The sequence below is a fragment of the Haemaphysalis longicornis genome, unplaced genomic scaffold (assembly GCF_048455015.1).
Source record: "Haemaphysalis longicornis isolate Haplotype H1 unplaced genomic scaffold, Haemaphysalis longicornis Haplotype H1 scaffold_6, whole genome shotgun sequence".
In the NCBI taxonomy this organism is placed as follows: Eukaryota; Metazoa; Arthropoda; class Arachnida; order Ixodida; family Ixodidae; genus Haemaphysalis; species Haemaphysalis longicornis.
Genome location: NW_027526407.1, coordinates 10,357,306 through 10,365,612, shown reverse-complemented (window position 1 = coordinate 10,365,612; position 8,307 = coordinate 10,357,306).

Below are 8,307 nucleotides of genomic sequence, written 5' to 3'. Positions count from 1 at the left end.
CAGCTTCGCCACAAGCAAGATGGCACCAACCAAGATATCATAAACCACCATAAATACCTATACATACCATCCATTAATTCCTCCGAGACACCCATTTCACGCTACGATAGAGCTTCCAACCCCACCCTCGATGCTAAAATTTCTCGCAAGAAAATCATACAGGATATCGGTTTCCTGCACCGCCAAACCGCATCAGGTGCGGACGCCAACATGGTGAACCTGCTCAAACAGCTGGACGACACTTCTTTCTATTAAACATATCACTTTATTGTTTAACAACTACTGGGATCACGCCCTTTTCCCAGCCCTTGGAAACACGCAAAAATCTCTCTAATTTTGCAAATCAACAAAACTCTTGCATTTGAACACCTCCGCCCTATTGAGGTCACTTCTGCCCAGAAAAACTGTTAGAGTATGTCAACACCCGCCTTAATGCTTACATTGAGGAGACCAAGCTACTCCCACGGAATATCATCAGTTTTCTTTCTGGTCTTTCGACCCAGGATTCTTGCTCCAGATTCTTGCTGACATGCTCGCCCTGAAACCTAAATCTAACACCACCGTGGACCTCCCAATTGATCTGCATAGAGCTTTCAATGAGGTCTCCTACCACGCCATCCTTGTTTCCGTCAGCCACAACAATCTCACCAGTCACACACACCTACATAAAAATTTCATTTCTAACTGCACCGCCACAATGTGATTCGGCGAATTCCTCTCCAAAACGTTGTCTCTGCCCTCTCGCAGAACGCCTCAGGGCGCTGTAATTTCTCCGCTTCTCTTTCCTTTAGCTTACACTCCTCTCGCTTGCGAACTTGAAGACACCCCCAACCTCCTATCTGATCTATGCTGGCGACGTCACACTATGTGTGCCTAGCGGTAGTGATGCGATGATCGAGAGCCCCTAATCAAGGAGCCTCTATCGTACACTAGCATGCCCAATCTACCGGTCTTTCCTGCTCTGTTCCGAGACCAGAATCACTTACCTCATCGTCGATTCCGGTACACTTTCCGACACAGTGCAGCGGAATTTATCCAGGTTTCGCTCAATTGCACCATTTTGCCCCTTGTACCGCAAGTCCACATTCTCGGATTTATCTTACACTCAACTCGCAGCAGCACACACACCACCGCCTCGCTTCGCACTTACCCCACGCAGGTCATTGGCCTCATTAAACGCATCACGACGCCGTAAAACTTGCCTCGGTAATTCTGAGTGCCTTCGCCTCTTTGATAGCTTCGTCACCTTTTGCTTCTCCTATCACCTACCGTACCGCAACCAGCTTCGTCACCTTTTGCTTCTCGTATCACCTACCGTACACCAACCTCACCCTCACTCAGCAGCAGTCGTGCCTATTGTGCAGTGCTTCTCTTGCCTACACCCGCCCCCACCGATGAATTACTAGCCCTAGGTGTGCACAACACAGTTACGGGGCTACTTCAAGCGCACCCCACTGCCAAATCGCTAGCTATTCCAAGCGCCCACGAGCGGCTGCAATCTTAAACGGGCGAATCTCAACTCGCACGTTCTACTCGATCCTATGGATGCTATACGCCTCTCAATCAGCTCCAGAATCCACACCAATCCCATTCTTCACAATATGATTTCGACATTCCACAATGGTCGACGTGTAGCCCGTGCACCGGGTAATCCAAGACGCTACCACCTTCCCCGAACGGCCTATATGTAGACTCGGCTGAGTATCCGAGCAAGCCCGCTTTTTCCATTGCGATCGTAGAGGCACCTGTTGCAGACCCGCAACATTCAGCCACGGTGCTCACCTCGACTTCAGTTACCACGAAGATGTTGGCAATGGCACTCGTTCTTACCCAAACACCCACCCCTATCGTTATATATCAGATTCGATACCCACCATCCGAAATTACCTCAACGGTGCCATTTCATCACGGGTTCTCCAAATTGTTTGCACTCAACCCCGTTCCGAACCCATGAACTGGCTGTGAATCCCGACCAACACCGTTGTATTTGGTAGTGAGGCTGCCCCCCACTAAGCGCGAGCTCGGACACTCCGGTAGGCGCTTCTCTTACACCTAAACACGGCATTCCCTAGAATTCCCATTCGGTACTACTCACATACCGGGACATCACCCCACAATACCGCTTCCTTCGGAGACAAATTCTCCCTCCCTACACCTCCCTCACAGCCAAGGCTGTCCATATGTGCCGCCTTTTTCAGACGCACTCGTTTCCTCACAACACTCCATTAGTACACACGTAACCTCACCTGTTCTCTCCGAACTGTCGCGTGTGTCACGCGCTCGACACGCTATATCCCTCGCTTAGGGAATGTCCGCGCGTTCGAAATCCCCTCTAACCTACTCACCCTCCGTGAACAGGCTCTGGGGTGGTCGGACCATGACTGCCAAGAACTGGTGACCGGCCGGCCCCAACGCTACTCCCCCATCATAAAACCACAGATAAAGTGAAAACCATAAATAAAGTGAATTCTCTCTTTCTCTCTGGTTCATTCACCCAATACTCGTTGTGAGGAGGCGCTGCTTACCGAACAGGGGTCGGCAGGTCGAAGCGAGGAAGACGAGGTGTGTGCGGAGGCGGAAGCAGGGCGCGAGAGAGAAAGAGGAGGAGGAAGAAGAGGTGGCGAGCGCTGGAGGCAGGAAGCAGGTGGTTCCAGAAGCTCTCGGCTGGGCGAGAACGCCTAGGGGGTCTTCGTCACGGAGCCGCACATTCCTCCTGGAAGCTCTCAGCTGGGCGTCAACGCCCAGGAGATCTTCAGACCGAGCAACACCTGGTCTCTTCCAGTCGAGTCTGTCCACGGAACACCCGGGCCGAATACGACGTGTTGTTCATCGGGCACAGCACCGGCATCGACAAGGGCACCGAGCCCAGCGCACCGAGCCTTGCGCACCGAGTCAACTCACCAACTGTGACCTACACGTGAGGGCGAACAATTTGGAGTGGGACTTTTCGCAGGGGACTTTGTTATCCTAGGACTGCTGTCATTAGATTAGCTGGATGTTCATTTGTGCACGTTATTTTGTAATTTGTCCCGTCAATATAATTTGGTCCTTGTCCGTAGCCAAAGCGTCTCTACTCTTGTGCGCCCGGTAAATTTTAACCTCCTCATCTACAAAAACAACCTGCATCACACTCGTCTTTTAAGGACGTCTGATTTACTAATGCGAGTTTTATTTTTACCATAGTGACGCAATAGCACGTAAATGATTTTTAACGTACTAACGTTGTTTGTAAAAAGTTTAGAGAGCCAGTATCTGGTCTTTAATAAACATAGAAGGCACTGGTTGCCTAAAATTCAGAAGGGGAATGTGCACGATGTTGGTAATTTATGATGTTTGTAATTGGAAATCAAGATGTTTAGCCGAGACATACACTCCAGGCATACCTGCAGGGTTCTAGGTGAAGAGTTAGCTCTTTTAGTTTGGGGATGGCACAAGGTGACCATTCTTCGGTTAGTTGAACAAAAAGTAGAACGTTGTCGATTGCATCGTATAAAAATTACACCGCTTTCCCCGTGTGTATTTCCAGAAAACCACCGTGACTCAAAATCGCCTCCCAGAACAAAATTAGCGGAATTGACGGGGAAAATGCTTGACGTAGCACGGGTGATAGCACAGGGCATTGCGCTGTCGTTCGCAATCAGAATCCATATGTTTTCGAACCGCCGTAACAAAAATTGGCCCGGTCCGTTTAAGCGGACAAGATAGAATGATTGGCATGAAGGGCCGAGCAGCTGAAAATGCCCAATGGTCTACGGTGGTTTCTCCAGCTGCTTCCACAGATCGCGATTGGCGAAGTTCAGCCTGCCCCTGGAAGTACAAAATAACGCGCATGGTGTCTCAATCCTAACAGCAACGCACAAATTACCGGTGCTACGCTTGCTATAAAGTAGCTTGTTAACGTCTTGACATCATTTATACAGAACAAAAACGTGTTGATCAGCCCCTTTAGATGAGTAAGTTGACCATATATGACAGCGTAATTCAAGGAAAAGCCAAGTTTGGAAGTTCAACGCTACCGAATTAGAGCCTCTCAATAACTTAAAGGCATGTAGTCCACGTCCTTGTGCTGGGCTGTTGATTGGTATGCGACCGTAAAACTGTTCACAAATAGTTTCGAATTGAATTCTATTATCTACCACACACACAGAGCAGCAAGTGGGGCATGACTAGCTGGACTACAAAACAAGTGTAAGAGTAAAACAATATAACCAGAGGGAGAGATTTGGTGAGAGAGAGAATAAATATACTTATTTATCCATCACAGGTTGATGTATGGGCCTCGCCCTGTGAAGGCGATCCTAGTCCGGGATGCCTTGACTTCGGCTGGCCGTCCCTGGTCGGGTCTCTAGTTTGGGCTTGATATCCGGGTCCGGGCTGGTCAGGCAAGCTCTCCACTGCTTGAAAGTGCCGACGCTCGACGAAACGTGTACGCAGCTTTGGCTGTGTCTGCTGAGCTTGTGTTTTACTCAATGCAGTTTTGAATGGCAAGCTCTCCTTCACTGCACTTGATTACTAAAAATATCTCATGGCACCCTGAACTATAAGACTTGGCGTGAAGGTGAGAGGTACGCAACCTTTAGGTCATCCTCCGCCCCAGAAACTTCCAAGCCAGTAATTAAGCTAGAATATGTGCAAGAATCTGTAGGGGTCTAGTTTCGTCGGCTGCCATAAAAATGAATCCACTGCAAATAGATATTCAAATTGGCCATTTTTTTAGAAATGAGATGCTAATTTTCTGGTATGCCAAACGACATAATGCAAGCACGGGCCAGAAATATTAACACGAAAGGCCCCCTTTATGTCAAAGAAATGTAAGAAAATTTGAAATACGTCCTAGATAAAAACAGGCAAAAGCATATTACCACCAATATTGCAAAAAACTGCCTTTACAATGACGTAATCGCCCAAAGGCCTTCACATTCTCTTCGCTGGCTTTGTGTCACCTCGCCAGTTCCGGCATTCGCCAGGCATCGGGCGCAGAAAATGAGCGCAGCCTAGTATTGAAGGCTCGCCTGTGGACACCTATTAGTGGAACCATGCTGCATATAACTGGTTTAGAACTGCATATAAAATTATATTTATTTCTGGACTATTCGGTGGTAGCCGTAGCATTACACTGGGCTGAAATCACAATAAAAAAAATCACACTTTTATAAGCACAATTTTATACCTCGTAATGTTTACTGCCACTGGAAATGTATTGAACCTATAAGACAATCTTTCTCAGCCTACTGTTTTGGAAGCAAAATATTTCAAACTAAGTTGGTCATTGTGTTTAAAAGCCTCCAGCTGCACCTTGGCGAAAAACGTCCTTTGAGGCGACTTTTTGTAGTACTTCGGTATTTGTACTATCTATTGAAAGAAGAGCTTCGTTCGCTTTAAGTATTCCTAAACGCTATCAATGCCTTTTTAAAGGGTAGTCTTCCAAGCGGAACATTTATAATGTTGTAACCGCGCATAAATTCACAATATGCGTGTACCCTTCTTGATAATTGTATAATAAGGCAACCGTTTCTTTAGATACGATTAAGCAATGAGAGACTCAGATCCGCAAATACATATTACTACAACAAAAGAAAACCTGATGTATCCTTTGCGGTGCTTCTTCAGAAAGTGTATACATAGATGAAATATACTTATACTCATTGCTGCCCTGCATATGCAATGCAGCTTACTATATTGTTTTGGTTGGCGGAAAAAGCACACAACTGAGATTTCAACACACTACTCATGCGTTTATAAGGATTCCCCCAACAGAAACAAAAGACAAAAACCATTCCATAGGTAAGTTTTTATTTTTTCAGTTATTTTTCAAGCAACGCTCAGTTTGGTAGTCGGTCACGCAGGTACCATTATGACAATGCCCTAGTCCACACGATACCGTCAAGGAAGAATTCCATTTTGGAGATGCTGCTACGGTGGCATTCTGAATGAAATACAAAAATTGAAATTTCTGTCAGTCATGATCACGCTTTTGGTGTACTGTCATTTCGAATAAATCGAAGCACTCAAGTAAAATCACATAAAACACTCAAGCAATAAATCGAAATTGTTAAGCAGTGGGAAACCACATTTGTAATATAAATGTAATTAAAATTGAATATAAGAAATAATATAACAGTATTAGTTCTCGCAACATTGCTTTGCATTTTTGTAAGAATATATCATCCGGCATATTAACGCAAAACTTGTAATTAGGGTTTCTTCGAAATACAATAAAAATAGTTTTATACATGTGACCTAGTAAAAAATAAATGAATGAATGAATAAATTTATTATAGAAAGGATGGCACCCTGGTCTGTAGGGTGAAATAGGGGAAGGGGTTCAGGGTCGATAAAGTTTAATTTCTATTGACGAGGTCAGCCTCCTTCACGAAGGTCCACAGTCCAAGCAGCGCGTCGTTATTGTTATTCCTGGAATACAGCCAATCCTGCAGAGATGTAATGCAAGGGGGCTTGCGCCCTGCTCGGATTCCTTCCCGGAAGACACATAACCACAGCAAGTGGCTGATTGTCTGTCTGCCTTGATGGCACAGGGAGCACAGAGGCCGGCATGGTGGAATTTGTGCGTCTGTTGTGTTGGTGGTAGTGTTTCTAGCGAACTAGGCTGTCTTCCGTAAGGGCGTAAACCGCGAGCTATTTTGTGAGAATAACTTCTGCAGGTTGTAGGATGTTGCCTGCTATTTGGTGCTGTAGCTCGGGAATCGTTCCTCTGAGTTCCTTCCAGCTTACTTGTTGACGTGTCTTCTTGCATTCCTCTGGGGAAGGGTAATTTTGAAGAGAAGGCGGTGCAGGCTCCCCAGGGTGGTTGAGAATTGTCTCCCTGGCTAGCCTATGGGCATCCTCATTAATGGGGTTACCTGTGTGGCCAGATATTGACTGCATTCGTATATCAATGTTATGCTCATGCTGGAAGGTTTCACAGAAGTCTGACACGATGAGGCCTAGTTTGTCCTCGTGGTGGGCTGCGTAATGCTTTGATGGTTTCGAGGCTATCCGTGAAGATTATAACTGGAGTTGTATTTTGTGCTACAACGTCTGGGATCATGTGGGCACCCAGGAGAATGGCTTGTAGTTAGAGTTCATTTGTGGAAATGAGTTCATTATCCGAGAAACACTGCGTGCTCGTTCGCCTAAGGTCGGTTGCACCAAGTGCTATGGGGACGCGAGTTTCGTGTATGAACTCATCTGTGTAAATAGTGGCGCCTGTTGATGCACATTAGTCGTGACAGTCGCTTGTGGCTTTCGTTGATGTGTGTGGCTAGTCTTGTGGGTCTTCGCTGTTAGCGGCTTCGAGTGGGTAAACAGAACATCTTCCGATGGAGTACCCCAGTACCTTTTGGTGCGAGTAGGCGCCCGTCGTGATCCGTTTGTGTCTGGTGTGTTACATTTTTATAGAGCGGTGGAAGGTGGTGGTAATGGTATAGTTGTTCTATTTTATAATGGTTGGGTAGCCCAGTGATTACCCTCAGGGCCTGCAGATACAGACTTTCCAATTTGCTGATCTGCACTTGAGTAAAACGGTAGTGAATGGCACCGTTACATGCTTTCGATACCAGAACTGCCTGCAATATTGCAAGTGCAACGTCGTTTTTAGTAGTACCTTTCACGTTGGTTTGAATTGTTCAAGCCACGATTTGCCTTCACCTTGCGTACGTACAAAATAAAAATTTTAACATGTTTCCTATAACAAAGGTTTTATGGCCCTACTAGTACGCAACACCCTTATTAAAAGTTTTCACAGTGAAGTCGCAGTGTTCTTACACAAGTGAAAAACAAGAGATGTCTTGTGCCCGTATTTATTGTGACAAACTATTCACCCGGTCATCAACACATGTTTTTCTCGACACGAGTCCTACTGAGCACACCGAATATAACGCTTTTTTACGACACCAAACAATACCGAAAAAACATTATGTGCACAAAATTATTTTAAAAACGCTACATTCGTTATTCATATTGCCAAAAAACTGCAAAAAGAAGCGAAACCATCGCTTCGTATTTAGCATACCAAAAGCCTACTAGCGTCGTCAGTATTTGAAAGCTTTTTCAATTAGGCTCACAAGATTTTAAGCTCAATATCGTGCCTTTGAGCACCTAAGAAAAGAATTCATCGTTTTTGAGATGGGGAAGTATCGTTTTAATGCATTTTGTTGCCGCAGTCGATGGAGCCTAGGGGAGACTGAAGAGATCTCACAGTATTAAAATTTACAGTAAAAATAAGAAGATGATAACTTGTTATTAGAAGAATAACACTGTTTGTATCACTTTTAACGCCTTGTCGTCGATACTTCCACCATTTTTGCT